The sequence below is a fragment of the Peromyscus eremicus genome, chromosome 11, assembly GCF_949786415.1.
Source record: "Peromyscus eremicus chromosome 11, PerEre_H2_v1, whole genome shotgun sequence".
NCBI classification, from domain to species: domain Eukaryota; kingdom Metazoa; phylum Chordata; class Mammalia; order Rodentia; family Cricetidae; genus Peromyscus; species Peromyscus eremicus.
Window position 1 is genome coordinate 67,387,182 of NC_081427.1, and position 18,648 is coordinate 67,405,829.

Genomic DNA, 18,648 nt, shown 5'->3' on the forward strand with positions numbered 1-18,648 from the left:
CTTCTGGTTCCTTCGGCTCTTATAGTCTTTCTGCCTGCTCTTCTGAGATATTCCCTGAGCTATGGGTACAGGAGTTGTTCTGTAGATACAGTCATTGTGGCTGGGCATTATTTCCTGCATTTTGACCAGCTATAGATCTCTGTGATGGGCTTCATCTGTTGCAAAAGGGAGCTTTTTTGATTTGTGGTGTGTGTGTGTGTGTGTGTGTGTGTGTGTGTGTGTGTGTGTGTGATAAACTTATCTGACTGGAACCAGGGTAAGCAACCTGAGTAAGGCCTCTGGGTTGGATGTCATGATAGCAGGATAAAGTTAGGCAATCTGACCAGACTGGGCTTATGGATAAGATGTGCAACTGAGAATACAGCTGAGGGTTGTGAAATGCCCTTGTTTAGCTCTGTAGAACTATTACGTTAAAAAAGAAAAACTGAATGAGGGCTGGAAATGTAGCTCAGCTGCCTTGCCCAGCATGCATCAGCATCTAGATTTCACCTCAGTAGCTCAAACTAGGCATGGTGGTCCATGCCTTTAGCGCCAGCATTTCAAAGGTGGAGGCATTAAGATCAAAAGTTTAAGGTCATCCTTAGATAGTGAATTCAAAGCTAACCTGGGCTAACCTGAGATCCTGTCAAAAACAAAAAACTGAATGAAGCAAATGTAGTTCTAGACTACAAAATTATACAACACAGACAGCCTTTTAAATATACCATACTTGGTTGCTATTTATCATCAAACAAACTCAAATGTTTGTAGTGTATGAATACTTTAAAATAAAGTAGTGTCTGAGAACAGAGTTGAGTCAGTAGTTTGCAAACATCTCTGTGTTTCTCTATATTCATTTAGCTACTGGTACATCTTTTTTCAATGAATGAAACAGATCTGAGCACATTCAATAAAGGAAAGCAAAAATTACCAGGTTTGGACTTCCCTTCACAGCCAGAAAGATTCTGTTGAGTCTGCCAGCAGGGGATTTTGCGTATTAATACCCCACCTGGAAGAGCTGACATGTTGAAAATGAGATTAACACTTCCCTGTTTTACATTAACTAAGGCTAAAGTGTCATTTGCCTTATCAGGAGAAAATATTCAATGCTGAAGTGATAGGGTTGAGAACAAGGTATGGTGTTAAGAAAAATGTTAAAATATGAAGTAGGATGTTTACTGTGGTGTAGTGATTCTTTGAAGATAAATACCCTATGTGGATAAGAGCCAAAATAATAAGGATGACTCAAAAGCTAAATATAAACACATGTGGCACACCAACTCCAAGTTCCAAGCCAATACTAACTGACACAGAAAACAATTTGTTAGTGCTTTAAATGTTTTTAGAAGTAGGACATGAATCCACTGTGTCCAGGGCACTAATTCCAAGGTATTTGTTGCCAATTTCAGAGCAGCCTAGAAACAGAAGAGTAAATGAAATGATTTAGTCATTCCAATATAAGGTATCACTTCTTAATTCTTTAATTTCACAATCCATCTTGTTATGATTTTACTAAGTGAGTGTTTAGACTAAGATATCAAAAAATTCTAATAGAGGGAAGCCTTAAAATCACTATAAGATCTAAATGAAAATGGGGTGGCGCACGTGGGTCAAGAACGATTTTCTCAGGCCAAGGAGGTGGGACATCGACTTCACTCAGTAGCTTCACTGGGTGGGACTAGGTGTTGATAGAAAAGCTAAACTAGAGAAGGTAAGTCCGTTGTGTTCCATGACTCGAGGTGTGGTTGTGCAGGAAGACAACAGCCACATACAGAGTAGAAATCCAACTCCAATAGGTGACTGAAGAGAGCTGCTCTATGAGGAGTTGGCTGTGTTTCCCAGAGGGCACATGGGCAGGATGCTAACAGGTCAGATAGGAAATGATGGGCGGAGCTTTCTAGGTAGAATGGACAGATACACTACTTTTGGTTTCATGGGGATGTGGGACATCATAGCTAAACAGGCAGCTAACATGTGGCAATAGCAGTGATGGTGTTATAGAAATGAGTGTAAGACATCCACTTTTAACAGAAACAGTGTGTACATCCTGGAATTGTAGGTGGTGAACCAGTCAGCTTTTTTTTTTTTTTTCCCATTGTAACAAAGGGGTAAGTAAACATAAAAAGAAAGGTTTGTTTTGGCTCAAATGTTGAAGGCTTTGATCGAAGATCTATATTCTGTCCTACTTTGGGCCTGGTAGAAGAAAATGGTGCAAAGAAAGGGATCTCTTGGCCAGGCTGGGGAAAGGGAAGAAAGGGGAGGAAACTGTGGTCCTCACAGTTGCCTCTTAAAACCTCCCGCCTTCAAAAGTTCTATCACTTCCAGTAGTGCCCACCCTGGGGGACATCCAGATTCCATATTACAGCAAGAGAGAAGAAAAAGAAATGGAATCTGGACTTTATTCTGCTTGTTAATTATCTACTATTCAAATATTAAAAATAAGACACACCACTGGTTATTGTTGGTGTTTATATCAGACCATCTAATTGGTGCTATCTTATGGAGTCTCAAGAAAGGTGGGAAGGGATGAAAACACATGTAATTTTTTTAGGGAATGCTAGGCATGTGAAGTTGAAACCCTACTCTAACTACTTCCATTTATTGTCCCGAGGTGACTCTGGTCTGTATTATGCAAAAGGAGCTGGGGGGACAGACAGTTAAGGTAGCACAAAGTAAGGCAACTTAATGCCTCCCCAAGAGAGGTTGAAGAGGTCCTGCTTGTGGAGAAGATGATAATAGCAATGATAGCAATAACAAAGGAGTGCAGGGGTGGGGTGGGGTGGGGGAAGAGTTCCGTAACTGGGGTGAGATGGGAAGAAAGGTAGAGGGGACCTTTGCAGGTGTTCCAGGAGGATTTTCGTGTGATGCAGAGTAAGGACCACTGGGCCATGAGGCACGATGTGCAAACACATCCTGGGAGTTCCCAAGGCTGAAGGAGAATGCACATTGCATCATCAGGACCGCCTAGAACAAATCTTCCCAGGAAGTCTCATCTTTTTGTACTAGACATTTTGCAGCTGAGTTGGGGTGGGGATTGTTGGGGGGGCAGTGAAAGAGGAGGGAAAATTACTGAGAAAAATGAAACAGTCTGAAAGGTGGGTAAGACTATGAAGGTAAATGTTTACCTCTCAGCTGCTTTGTGTGTCTAGAAATGAAGCCGGTTTTGAATAGTGCTGCGTGTGTACTGTGGAATGTGGGCATTGTGAGCAAATTGACTGTCTCAGATGATTTGACACATTTTGATTTCTACTTAGGAAAATATCTGTTAATCCTATTAGAAAGAGAAGGAGAAGGGTCCTGAGCAGAAAGGCAGAAGATCAGACTTCTTCCCTTCTTTCACAGGCTCTCCACATCCCAGGTATTTAAATCTCTGCTATTTCCAGAAGACCTCATGCCTCATCACTGACCTGCTTGGCATGACATCAAAATCCCTTCTCCACCTCTTCGTCGCTTGCCTGGCACTGGCAGAAGGCAAGACAGGACTGCATGGCTGCTGTCTCTGTGGCAAATGACGGGAGAAAATAAATCTTATTTTATGCTTTTCTCTTAGCGTAATTTTCCTTCTTCCTTCCCTTCTTCACTTTCCTGTTTCTATGGCTCACTGTTTGCTAATATCCAACCACAGACCATTCTTTGTGTTTGGCAGAGGAAGCAGTTTTATTGTTTGGTAACTCCAGGGGGGATATGGTGTCTATGATGTTGTCTAGGCCCAATCTCCCCCAGGAAGGTTAACTACCTCCATCTTATTCTCAAGGGGAAAAATGCCAACCACAGACTCCCATGCCAGCCACCCTTTCTGTAGACAGGAAGCAGATCTGTTGCTGCCCAGAAGTATTTTTTATCCTCCCAATGGTGTTACCTCCATGTTTTTTCGGGACCAAGAGAAGTTATCTAGAATCTGAATCTACAGAGTGCAAATTATGAATGAGGAAAAAGGGAAGACTTTTTCCCTCTCTAAGCCCTTTCTGGGTTCTGGAGCAGCATGTACACCTGATCAAAGGCCTGCTCATCTGTCTCAAGGGCCAGTGCTGGAGCCCAGCATGAACCTAGAAATATGCACTCACAATCTTAGAAAATTGTGTTCATTAAACTCCACCGGCAGGTCCTCATCCAGAATCTGCTCCATGCCAAAGCGGCATGCTGCTGTTAATCCCCTTTATAGATCAGGCCGTAAAATAAAGAGGGTGGGACTGGAGGGCAGGGAAGTCTGCACACTTGTTTGGAGAAGAAGAAAAGGGAAAACACAGGGATTTCGTGTTCTCTCCTTTATGTTCTGAGTTGCCAGGACTGGCCAGACCACTGAGAGACACAGGGCTTTTTAGCATTCACTGTATTTTCTCGTCCACAGGGTAAGTGCTACACGCAACACGAGAATTTTGAGCAAGACCACATAAATGTCTTTGAAACAGTGGCCCGCTGTCTTTTCTGTATTGCTCCTCTCTTGGTGCGAAGGAGGAAATAATAATCACAACTGACATTTCTGAGCACTTACTAGGTGCCAAGCAGGTGGTGTGCTGCTTATGTAATGCTATTTCATTCTCTAAGATCCCTGGGCAGTAGGTATGGGGGCTGGTGATGTCACAGTTTAGAAGGGTGAAGAAACCTGATCGAGTAAGTAGCAAGACTGGGATTTGAACCCGAAGCCTCCAAAACCTCGCTCTTAACTTCTCTGCTGTAATTCCCTCTATAAATAGTTCCCTTGAAAGTATGGTTTTGTGGTTTTCAATGAAGATTTTAGTGACTGCTCCTTAATAATAGTTTTGCCATTATCTGAATCATTACAGTTTTCCGCAATCAAACCATAGGGTTTCTTGGAGACAGGGCCCAGGTCTCCCTTACCTTTGCATACCCCTGCAGCTCTGAAAACAAAGTCTGCCCGGAAGGGGAGCTAAACAATTATTTGTTGGAACACACTTTGCATTCTATCAGTATCTAAATAAAGCCCCTCAAAACAAGTTCGCTTGCCCAACACCGGGCTTCGCTCCTCTTGGCCGCCATCACGTTCTTGTTTTGTTTTCCAAAGGTTGATTTTGAGCTGGGAGGACACTGCAGTTGTCTTGTCACTTAGCGTGATTTGAAAGTGAGAGTCTGTGTCGTGCTTGCGCCTGCCCTCAGCAATCAGGCCTCACACTCACGAGGCTCTGATTGTAGGAGTTGCCTTATTTGCATTGATGAGGATGAGCCAGCTGCTAGAGCATACAGACCTGCACCTGACACAATCACTGAGTTCAGGATTAGCGAGGGGAATCAGGAATCCACTGAGCTGCATGGCAATCTCAGCCCCACATTAGAGTCACTCATGCAAAATGACCCAAATTTGCAATGAGCACAATTAGCAATCCAAAGATGCATGTTAATTTGTGGCCTAATATTTTCAACATTTCCCTAAATTAAAAATAGTAAATATACCCTTTTCTTGATGAGTCTGGGCATAAAAATAATTGAGAGGACTAAGGGATCTGTAGGAAATGTGCAAACCCCAGAAAAATGTAGATTTCTTTGGCTAACTGGCCACCCTGCCAAAGTTTGTCATGAAATAGCTTTGTAGTGTCATCACCCCCTTTTGAAGCAGTAGACAACAATTATATATGAGGATAACGTAATAAATACAACAATAGCGATAAGACATGGGAAAGAAAAATTTAAACTTCAAAAAAGGATTTGAAATTTTATATTAGATATTAATGTTTTTGAAGCTGTGTTTGGGTTACATGTGACCACAGATATAGTTCAGGTATTTCAAAGTCCTAAAACTACAAGCAATTGTGCAGGGTTTTTATTGAAAAGATTTTGTAAATCAAATCGAATGTTATCAAACCCTGGGCTGTGTTTCTGCATGTTGACAGTCTATAGGTATTGAAATGCTCACCTATACTTTGGAGTGAGGTGGGGGGGGACACCACATTTTATAAAAATTGAATAAATGATCATTCGAAGCAAAAGCATGCAGTTCAAAAGCTAAACCTCCCATTGGAGAGCAGAAAATTTAATGAGCTTTTAATGGAATGCAATGCTCAGAGCGGTAAATTATTTGTTAGTTGACGATGCAATCAGCATGCTGATTAAGGTTGCTTGGTTTTTTACTAAACATTAACTGAATGAAAACGGGTCGTCCTTGTTCTGCTTGGGGGGCTTTAAGGAAGCAAATGGACTTTCAGAACAGAGATTGTCAATAAAGGTGAGTGCACTCCAGGTGTCATTTGAATATGATGATAAAATACTAGTGATAAATATTTAAAAGCATTTTAAATCCACAATGTTCGTCTAGTGTATTGTGGACTCTGTTTAAAGAAACAGTGGGCCTTGGAGGGCCTGACAACCGTCCGTCCTTCCGTCTCTCTCTAGAAAGGACTAACCAGATCTGCTTTTTTCTATTGCAAAAGAAAACAGGGGGGTGTGCTTTGAAAATATAAACGAGCATAGACTCAGGGACTGGGAACTGCTTGGGAGTTTGGAATGTAAACCTAAAGAGGGAGAGAGAGAGAGAGAGAGAGAGAGAGAGAGAGAGAGAGATCAAAACAAAGAAAAATATTCCTGCAGGAAATAAAAGAAAACATGTGCTTGTCTGGATAGATTGAGATAAAAATTTAATTAAGCAGTTTCAATTTTCTGATGTTTTAAAATTGCTATTAGAATATTTATAATTTTAAATTTGTAAATGATGGCATTGTGGGGATATGAGCATTGTGAGTCTGGCGTTATATTCTGATTTATTGGGTCTGAAGGTTTGCAAAAGAACAAGGAATAAACAGGGAACAAATTGTGGAATTTGGGGCTATTAAGAATATTAATACGGAATTTGTTAAAAATGTGTCTTTTACTATATTTTAGTCAGTCTTTATAGTGTCATAATTTGTTTATAGAAGAGGTTTTTTTGTTGTTGTTATTAAATCTGTTTAAATCAGTGGGTTGATTTTTTTTCCCTCTGAAACAAGGGTTTTTTGTTTGTTTGTTTTTCTTCCTGCCAATTGAAGAATTGTGGGTTTGTAGGTTAATTTTCTTTGAATAACTACAAAGTCCTTTTTCTATAAATTCCAATTAGTTTTATCACTGGTGATTCTCTGGCAATGATCAGGTACCCTTAAAATCCGATAAATAAGTACCTCTCACTTTTAACTATTCCTGTTTATGACCCAAGAGGTTAAAAGCCTTTGACTGGCATTTGACTTCTGACCTCATATAAATGTTATCTTATCAGTCCCTGCTTGTTAACTTGTATTGAGTGCTTGTCCCTGATGGCTTTTAGATAAAGGGTTGTGGGTTTTTTTTTTTTTTTTTTTAATATATTTCCTGTAGGAACTAAACCATTCACATTGTTCTGTGCCTAGTGAACTCTAGTCTACAAAGCTGTGAGGGACCTGCTAGCAAACACCAGTTATATTTTTATTTATTCTCTACATTATTTTAAATTTGGCTTTATGGGTAGGATTTTATGATTAAAATACGTATTTATTATAATTAACAATAGTCATTCCTAAAGATCATAATCCTTTAGTGTGTTTGTCAAGAAGCTTCACAGCTTCATATTGTCTCTTTATAAAACAAAAAACAAAAAAAAGAAAAACAAAAAAATTATCTTTGCATTTTGTACCAGCGTGAGATGAATAGAGAGATAATTTATGGAAATCTTGTCTCCCCAGACTTCAGAAGTCTGCTTAATGAGAGAGTCATCAGTAAGATATATCTTTTTTAAAAAATCAAACAGGCCGTGAATGGTGCCTTTGTTAACCTTTGGGAAAAGGTTCAGGCCCTGCTTTACTGTCTGTCCTGAAAACTGAGACAGCATTGGGCCTTTGATTTTATTTGCAACTGTGTGTGGTGTTCATACGTTCAAGTGTACATGTGTGTGAGTCCAGTCACTGTGCAAAAACCTAGTGCATCTGAATGCTTGCATTTTAATCTCTCCACACCTCCTCGGCACCAAGAACACTGCAGGCAGAGGTTGGTGCCTCGGAGGGAGAGGCTGCTTCATTTGCTAATGATCTGCAATGTGGTTCCCAAACAAAATATCACATTAATTTCTGTGTGGAAAACAGGCTGTTGGGAGGGGAAAGAAAGGAGAGGCAGCCATCTTGGAGCCATTCTGCTTTGTAGACTCATTCTTCCTTCTACAAAGGCTCAATAGTTGGAATATTATCTTTATTTTTAATTGGCCCACAACATAAAGCCAGAGGCATATTCAAAAGACCTTTGTGTTTGTATTTGGGGTAGGAAGAAAGTTGTAACCTCTTTGGACTTTAAATAATGACTATGACTATAGACAAACCATACCTATTATTCTCTACCGTTCTAAATAAATATGCATATAAATGAAGCATATGCCACAGCTTGTGAGAGACCTGCACAGAACCTGTTCAGGGAAACAAATGTCTATTTGGACCATTCGTTTGCTGCTATCTAAAGGATTAATATGTCAGCAAAGTTATCTGCCCTTCCTCTACCCCCATCTGTCTTTTTCCTCCCCAGACATACTCTCCCATGCATGCACACAAACATACACGTTCAGATGCCCCCACCACAGTGACCCGGCAACTTCGAAACTTTACTAAAACAGGAATTCTCTTTCTCTCAGATCATAGCTATTTAGGTAAGCGTAAACAAAAAGAGCAGCTTTGCAAATTTTCTGTTTATTTCTGTGTGTAGGGAGAAATGCTGGGGCTCTGTCCCCACACTGTGTTCATCCTGCTCATTTCCCAGCAAAACACAGGTTTGATGCAATTTGTCCCCACTTTTCATTTCAACCATTGCTTTTCTTCAAGTGACTAGAGTTTAAGGTCTGCAAAGCCAGAGGAAAAAGACAAACCGCTGCAGGGGGAAAAAACAAACCAAGCCCCAAAAGTGGAGCTGGCATTCACTGCTCTCCACGTTCTCAGTGTTTTCTCTGCAGTTTTAACACAAAAGCGCTTTATCCCCTATTTTGATGTGTTAAAGAGAGAGGACACAAGGAAGAGGTGAAACAAGAATTTGGAAAGCACAGGGCTTTGAATGTCCAGCATGAGTCAACAGCAGGTAGATACTCTACAGTTTAATATTAATTTGAGGGTTTTTTTTTTTTTTTTAGAAAGAAAGGGAATAAAAGTTGACTTTAAGCACATTATCACATCTGCTGAACTTTTATTGATCAATATTGCCTCCTTTTTATATATTTAGAAGTCCACAGTTTGCTGTCCCCGAAATTAGGAGGACAAGTTTGCTATGTCCCCATGAGAAGGGCATGAACAGACCAGTAACAAATTATTGTCCAATTTGCATATTTAACTGAAGAAACTGTGAACTTTTACTCCTTAATGTTACTAACCTGAGCTAATTTTCCTAAACAGTGTTACCTACAAGTTTATAAAATTGAAATAAAAAAAGGACTTGAACAGTAAGTAATAATCCAAAACAATTGACTAAATTCTCTGAATTAAATTTCAGGGTTCTTTCCAAATGAATATTGTATGCTGATTATTTTTATAAAATAACAATTAAATCTATAGCTAGATAATTTTTAAGCTAGTGAAAGATACAGGACCTTTCGTATTGTTCTGTAATTCATGTGTTAATATATGGTCCCAAGTCCTAGTTACTTTGGAAGAAAAAACAGTGTTTGCTTACACTAGTTTCTACAGCAATAGTAGTTAGAAATTGTTGTAGTTAGAAAAACGAGGAGATGAGGGACACTCAAGGCCTTCAGGTTTTTTGCACGGATGGAGCTCTTTATAAAGCTACCTGAGAATGTGGTCAATTTATCGCTCACGTGTTCCTATGTTTACCAACATACTGGGAGAATATATTAGGAGATACGATTCATTTGTTTTGTTTTGTTTTTCTTCCATTTGTTGCCTCAGAAATCAAGCTTGACCTGTTTGGAGAATGCAGAGATGTTAAGGACCTTTTAGTGTTTCAACAAAAAGTTGAGAACATGAAGTCAGAAATAGTTGGTATCAGCCCTCTGTGCAGACTGATGCAGATGGGTGCCCAGCAGCAGATGCTCTTTCCTTTCTTCTGGGTTTTCTTGATTTCTGTCAATTGGCTATGTCCTTTGCTCCTAGCTCACTTGATCTGGCCACACTCTCCCTAGTACATTTTCATCATCAATCTCAGAGCTTACTTGGGGTTTGCATTGGTGGTGCTTTGCTTACTATCAGAGCTTTGGGATTTCAAACTTGAAGAGCTAAGACATTTCTCTGGACATACTCATATTCCACCCAAGATCATAGCCATGCTTTTAACCTTTTGGGAAAAATGAAAAAAACAAAAACCAAAAACCACAAACCAATATCCACGGGCTTCTGATACTGAGGGCACAGCCTGGACATACACCTTGTCTTCTTCCTCTTGGCCTCATCTGCCCTGAAGAATGAATATATTCATCCCTAAGGTTGCTGCTTCAAAGTGACCAGTCAGATGCTAACAGGTCAGCGGCCATCCTGTTGGACAGAGGGTCCATAAATCAGACAAGGGTTGGTGTGGCTGAAAGAGAAAGGTAGTCCAGCCTGAGGGAAGCCCCCTGTAAATCTCTCCAGGAGCTTTGTTCCTAGCAGGGGTGGAGGTGGGGGTTGGAGTTGGGGTAGCCCTGGCTGTGGCTGTTATTAATGCCCTGGCCCTCCTGCAGTGGGTGCTAACTTCTTGTGCATGAGAGCGGCCTCCACCCATCCCAAACATCGGCTGCTTGGAAAAGTCAAGCACGGCTGAGCCCTGATTTTCGTTTAATAGTCAAAACCGAGATGCATTTGGACTATGATGATAGGACAGCTCCCTTGAAAAGATGATTGGAACTACAAAGGCATTCATTTAGGGCCAGCAATGTTGCAAAAGGGCCTGCTAAAAATTAGCAGCCTGTCCTGGTATTTGGAGAGCAAGAGTGACAACTTACTGGACGTTCTCAAGGAATCATTTATATTTCACACTCCACTAGGCAGCTGATTTGAGATTGTCTGTTAGCATAACAAAGGCTCTGAGCCTGTGAACTTCAGAAACCTTTCGACCTCTTAGCTGCTGGCATGAATAGCCCCCAGTCCTGCCTATAGAGATCTCCCAAAGCTCCCCTGTTCGTGGCTAAATTGTTAATCAGGGTAATTTAATATAGTTTTCAATATGCCTCATCTCTTATTGGGAAAGGTATTCACAGCTTCCCTACCCCTGAAAAAAAAAAGTTCTTTTATTCAAGTGTGAGAGGGGCAGCTGCAGACAGACCCCCGTCTCTTGCCTCACCCCCCACTCCTTCTTCCCAGCCACAGTTCTGAGCAGCGACCACAGGGAAGGACCAGAAAGAGAAGCTGGGATGACATTCCCTTTGCAAGCACTCCACCCTGAGTCTGAAACTCTGTGCTATTTATGCTGGGAAACAACTAAACAAAAAAAAACCCCAAGCTCAGCCATAGCTAAAACCTCAGAGCCAACACACACACACACATACACACACACACACACACACACACACACACACACACACGCCACACCCCGTTCTCTACCCTCCTCCTACCACTACCCTTTCCCCTCCCCCCATCTCTCCTCTCAGCCGCTCTTGTGGCCCCGACAAAATACACTAGACCCCAAGGCCTGCTCCTTTTCATATTTGTCCTTCGTCAGAGGCGGCCCGCGCTGGCCTGCACACTCCTTCACACAGCTACACCCAGCCTGTCCCCTGCATCCAGGCTCAGTGTGGCTCCCTTGCAGTGTCAATTCACATGCACATGAGTTAACTGAAGAGCTGGAGCACAAATATATTCATTTTAATCCAGTTAAGACCTAAGAGGTCTCATAGGATATTATTCAATAGTTTGAAAACCAAGTATAAAACTCCGATTTTGCTACAGTGTTTCATCTCAGAGAGGCCTACACCATGCCTTTCTTTCACTTCCCAGCAGAGCGTGCTCAAAAAATAAAGTGAATAATAAAACAATTATAAGCAAAGACCCGGCTGCAGGTGGATATTCTGTTAAAATATTGTGTTGTTGACTTTGTTAATTACCATACTTCTAGTGCCCATGTGCAGATGCAGAATGAGAATTTTGTATGAAGAAGGGAAAAATCCAACGTCACTATTTGTGGATTTTTTAAAACTAAAAAAAAAATTGGAAAGATACAGTCTCTTAATCATACATTTCGCCTTTCTATTTCACATGAGGATTTAGACCATTTCTAACTCTTGTTGGGTATGTCTGCGCTGCTGTAGCTGTGATTTCCATGGGGTTTGTGTTCTGTCTTTGTGTGTGTTGAGGCCTTGTGCCTTACACCATTTCTTGCCTGTGTCAGGTTTTGGTGAGGATGTTGGCCTCTCGGCTTCCTCCTGTTGGATAAAGCCAGGGTCTAGATCCTGAAGCATTGTCTTGATTTTTCTCCAGGTTGGAGTGGTTCCTGATGGGGTTGGCACACTTGCTTCATGTACTTGGTATCCTAATCTGATGTCTCCAAGCTGCTAGAAAGGTTGGAGACAACTCTGTTCACAGCACCAGGAAAGGGTTATTTAAGCCTCAAATCAGAAATGCAAATCCAGACCCGCTCTCAGGAGTACAAAACTACTCAACAGTCCAGCTTCTTTACCAAGATAATTTCTCTGGGTATTAAAAAAATAGTTTAAAAAAATGGGTTTCCCAGTTAATGTAAACCTCATAACAGTGTCCATTGGTGACACGTTGAAACAGAAAAGAAAAGAAATGTGTGTAGTTAGGTTAAGATACAGTCCTCAAATCTGTGTTTTCCTAAGGGCTATGGTGAAATCTCACAGTTTTAATTTCAGTGTTGTGGAAGTTTTTACATTATGAATATTTTTATCAATAATCTATGCATTATTCATTTTAATGATGTGCATTTTATTTTATTCTTTAAGTAATGATTTTCATTTTTCTTGAGGCCTTAAACTAGAATATTTAGAAATATTAATTGGTAGCTGTTACAAACAAATAGATGAATATTGTTGATTTCTCTTTTTAAAAGCCAAAGATACGGAGTCATTCATTCACAAATTAACAGAAATGAAACTTTCATACGATGTTTAGAGAGAAAATACCGTGGCTTTAAACTCAAGAAAGAAAAAAAATACACAATTGGCATTTTTCAATGCTTTTGCTTAACACTGTTTTCATTAGCCTTTTCCTCATTAGAATTTATGATCCATGTCCATCTCTATACTTTTACATCTCTGATTTCTGTTCAATTTTATAACAGAGGTTAATGAGCACAAAGGAACAGAAGGCCTGTTTGCTTTCGTCTATGATGCTCAATATTTTAAGGTTGTTTATATTTGCATTTAAATTTTTTTCTATGATCTTAAATTATTAAAATTCAGTGAAATTAATTGTATTGGAGTTAACTAACACGGGGATTAAAAGAAAGAATTAAATTAAATGGTACACTTCTGCTGAATTGTGATGTTCTCTTGGGCTCGGGCCTTCTAATGCCCTCTCTAGCATTGCAGAGTTTGGGTTTCATATTTGTGGAAGAAGAAGTGTTGGGGGGAGAAGGATGTGTTTTTGGAATGGTGTTTGACGGGGAATGAACGCAGACACCAGAACAATTATATTACAATCCCACTGGGAATGCCAGCACCAAATTTAGCCAGACTGATGGGGCACTGTCTAGACGGTCCCTTTTGTGTATCAGCTGTTTTTTCCCTGCTTTATTGCATTGCCTGAATGTGTGAGTTGAACATGCATATGGATCCCAAACATAGCCATTCTTGCTATTAAACCTGCTTTCATTTGGCTAACGTTCAAGGGCTATGTGTTCCTACTGCATTCCCTTTACAGTACTGTGGTAATTAAAGCACAGCTTTCACATTAGTGGCTTAACAAAGGCCATAAGACAAAGTAGAAGGTGCCTGGGCTGTTTCTTTATATGAAAAAATTAACTGGGTAAACATTTTTGTCTTCCCAAACATGTCCACCTCCCTTCTACTGAAATGAAAGAAAGCCAGAAAGATAAGACATAAAACAATGAGAAGAAAGAGGCAGAGTACATATGAATTACCACCTTTCCTTTTGAAAAGGGCAAAGGAAAGAAAGAATGTGTATTAAATGTTTACAGTGTAATTAACAGCAGTGTGTGTGAGAGGGATTACACCCCCTACACACTTTATTTGGTAAACCAAGTGGAGCCCAGTGATAGGGTTGTTATGGAGTCTCAGAAATAGATTCCCAAACTCTTCTAAATATACAGTCACACATTGCTTTCATGTTATTAGACAGATAGGAAAGCCCAGAGACATTTCACATCTGGGCAGCTGTCAGGATTCTGTTCCATTTGTCAAGCTGGTGTAGAAGGGTAAAGCTTCCTTACAAGTGAACCCAGGATCCACCCAAAACAGCCACAATTCACAGGAGTGCATGCTTCATGGGTGGTGGTACTGAGAATTTGAAATGAACACAACTTAATTATTGCAATTAGAGAGTGAGAAACAGCAAAACTAAAAAATTAATGATGGTGAAAGTAGGTATGAGATCCACCTCCTTTAATAAAAGGTTTATCAGCAAATTGTGCCTACAGTCACTAAGAATTGAAAAACCTGGGAAATCGGAATTCGACAAAGTATAAGTCATTTCAAGTAAAATCTTTGCCTCATCCGAGGAGTCCAAAGAACTCACTGTTTCAGGAGAGATGAGAGACAAGACAACATTTCATAACAGACAACTTTACTAAGTACAGATGCACAAACTATATTTGCTGAAATTATTTTCTCCTAACAACAAAGAGACAAAAGTCTTTATCTCAAGAGGAGGAAAAAGAGTTAAAGTTAATGATAGAAAAAATAGATTTAATCCTTACAACTAAGTCATGAAATTTTGCTTTAAAAATAGTGATTTTGAAGGTTTTGTTGCTAGAAGTTAATAACTGCCACCTACTATTGGTAATAAAGACTTTATCAATCTTTTGTGGATTAGATGTGGATGAGAGAGAGAGAGAAATAAATTCTTTCTAATTTTATTAATAGGATGCATGAGGAATGATTGATTTTTGTTGTTGTTGCTGTGTTTGGGGTTTTTTTGGTTTTGCTTTTGTTTCAAAATATCTTGTCACAGACCAACTATCCTGAAGTATGCAGGGGTATCAGATGGGGGGAACTTTCAAGGCTGGTAGGGTAGGCAGACTGTCCCGTTGACAATAAACATGGAGGTCTTCAGTAGGCACTGAGAGGCATCATTGTTAGCAGCCTCTAAGCCCAACTTTATTTAGCATGATAGAGAAAAACACATTGTAAAAGGCAGAGAGAGTGAGAGAGAGAGAGAGAGAGAGAGAGAGAGAGAGAGACAGAGACAGAGACAGAGACAGAGACAGAGAGACAGGCGAGAAGGGGGGAGAAAGAGACAGAGAGACAGTGAGACAGGCAAGAAAGTGTGAGAGAGAGTGACAGAGATAGAGACAGAGAGATGGGCAAGAGAGAGGGGGAGAGAGAGGAAGAAACAGAGAAAACCATTGAAAAATAAAGACTACAAGAGGAAAATGGGGGTGGGTGGGTTGTTTGGGGATGGGTGGTGTGCAGGAATACTGAAAAAGGAAAGCAAGCAAGAGCAGAGAATGAATATTGTAAGCATTGTTTTAATCTAAAACAGAGATGCTTCCAGGAGAATGAATTTCAATGGAGCTGAGCCAAAAATAATTATAGAGCTTTTCTTGTTTTGTTTTGTGAATGAAGAGCATCTCTTTTCTGGCGATGCAGAGTGAGGGGGAAGCAGAGGCCAGGGATTGAAGTGATGCCCCTCTGCCCCTTTGCTTCTACACCCCACAATGGTGGACCTCTCTTTATTTCTCCTTACCAGTAGCTATTGGCATGGCATTGTGCAAGAAAGAAGCTGGTGGCAGCAGACCCCAAACCTTGGCTGGGTTTTCTTTTCTGACAGTCACTTGTTTATTCTGTTAAGGCCGAAGTGTTGAAATGGAAGCAAGACTGGGGTGGGGTGGCAGCAATACATATTTTAGGTTCTAGAAATACAATTGAGCTATTTACACCTAGGAATATTCCTCTGTTCGAGGTGCTTGAAACTTCCCACGGGGTTTATTTTACCAATTACATTCGTTCTCTTGTTTTTCATCATCGGTAGCAGGCTATAAAAGGAAACGAAAGGATTCTCTCAATTTTCCTCCATTTTCTCTGCGATGCAAAATCTTGATCTTGAAACCATTTTTTTTAAAACAGAGAAAAAATAATCATTTGTTAAAATAACTTGAGCTATGACTGAATTTTTGTGAAAGCAATAAAACACACTCCTTGCAAAGACAGGAACAAAAAGCTTACACAAATATGAAATACACAAGACTGGAGGAGAATCCACGAATATTAATAGGCTTTGTGACAAAGTAATCCTAAACAACTCGGGATTCATATCTAAACACTTTTAATTTTCAGATTAAATTGACTTACGTGCAAATTATAGCATATGCATTTTCTGACCCAAACTCTTCACTTTAGGTGCTGTACCATCTAGAAAATGCATTGTCATCCACAGATGCTAATCGTCCAAGTAGGGCTGAAGGCATAACTTGTGGCTTTGTGATACAGGAATTTGTGGAGGCTTTTTAAAAATCATATCTTTCCAACTCTCAAGAACTAGTTCATTTTCTCTGTACCATATTTCACAATTGACAAAAATTAAGATTTGGTTTTACTAACATTTGATCTGCTAAGTTTAAACCGTTTAGTGACCCAGCAGAATGGCTGCGTGGAGCTGTAAATGTAATGGACTAACGTTCAATGACCTGGATATGAATTTAAAACAAAAGAATGTTATATTCATTGGCAATGTAAACTAGCAGCGCAAGTATAAACATTCCTGAGAGTAGCAACATTGGATATAATTTCCTTTAGAACTTTTGTGGATTCAGATTTGTCGTGTTTTCCTGTCAAAAAACTTGAAATGTAGAGTAGTTAGCGGAAAAGTCATAAAATTCTATTATGTGCATAACTTTTACTTTTTAAAGATTAAAAATGTCTTCATGGATATAGAACTTCTATTTGGATATTTTCAAAATGTATTTTCAATGTCAGTATGAATATATTGTATAAATACGTGAATATGAGTTCTATGAATCCATATTTAATTTAACAAATCATATCAATTCACTTGACATTTTTCTCCCTCTGAGATCCCCCTTCCCCTTTTTCATCTCTCCATTAAAAGCATTTCTTTCACTGCACTAGACTCATTTTTGAAACAGGTTTTATAAAACAAGGCTGACAATTGTTTTAGAAGAACTTTTAACCAACTCTGGTATATTATAAATAATTAAATGAATATTTAAGAATCTAAAGTACTTGGCAATGCTAATAAAATCTCAACTCCCCACATGGAGAATTCTACTCTTTAAGAAGAGCAGTTAATTAATACTAATGAGAACAATGCATGTATACTTATACACTAAGTATTACTAATACACAACACACTAATGAGAACAATGCATGTATACTAATACACTAAGTATTACTAATACACAATACACTAAGCTAAAATATGTGCTTGAGATTAGCAAAGAATATTGTTTCTAATAGGAAACATCCCTTCTTTAAAATCTGAGCAACACCAGGTGTGGTAGCTCATACTTACAATGCCAGCATCCAGTAGGCTGAGGCGGGAAGATTGTGAGCTTAAGGCCCATGCTGGCTATTCAGTGAGTACCACACTGGTTCGGTCTCTACAGGGAAATCTTGTTTCTAAAAGCAAAGCAAACGAACGAGCAAAAGCAACAGTAAAAATAGATAACTTTCAATATAGCAAAAGATTTAATAACAGTTGTGTCTGTTGAAAACACTAGGAGATATGAACTATATTGGGTTATACAAAGGCCATGAAATTATTGAGAGAAAATGTTTGTTTACTAAAATATTTAGAATAAATAATTATTTATTAACAAAAATGCAATATGTTATACCTAGACATGTACTTACTATCTCAAAAACTAATTTTCATAAAAGGAGATTATATGTTTATAATTGAGAAGTATCCCAGATATGTAAGTGATAACTACAGTTACGTAGAGTACTTGGTACATGCTATGATGTTTCTATACTTTATATGAACACACGGACGTGTGTGTAGAGAAATGTTCAACACAGGTATATTTGCCATTTGTTTCCACTGACCATGGTATAATAGCATTTGTAACTGGAACGATTCTTTCCCAGCCCTAAATTACTAAAACAGTTTGAGAGTTTAGTACCTCCAGTCATTATACTGGAGAAAGTTACATTTTTAACTGAAACCAGCCATAGGAGATGCCCCACACACAGTCTTATTGTTCTTTTCTTCTGGTGGTGATGTAGAGCCTGATAGAGGACTGTGGGTGGGAGGAAGCAATAGGAAGTTATTCAAAGGATCGACCTGGAAGCTCCCTCCGAGCCTCACAGGCTTCTTTGGTGGCCTCAGAAGCCATTATGCCATGTAGATAAGATGTGCTGAACATGAAGACTTCGGAAAGAGCCTCCACACCTTGAGGACCAAGAACATTGAGCTTCTGTATTCACTGGGCACAACTCCCTGTATTGGTACAAGAAGCCAGCTGCAGAGAGCTTCATCCAACTCTGTGCTCAGGTTTGTCACTTTGTGTCAGAACTTCCAGGTTCTTTAAATGTGCTAAGTGGCATTGCTGATATGAGCCTCCATGTAGCTGTACTTGCTGTTCTGATCAGGGGTCATTCATGGTGGTGGAGTTCGTTAAGGGGCCCGCAACAGTCATACTTTACAGTAAGGGAAC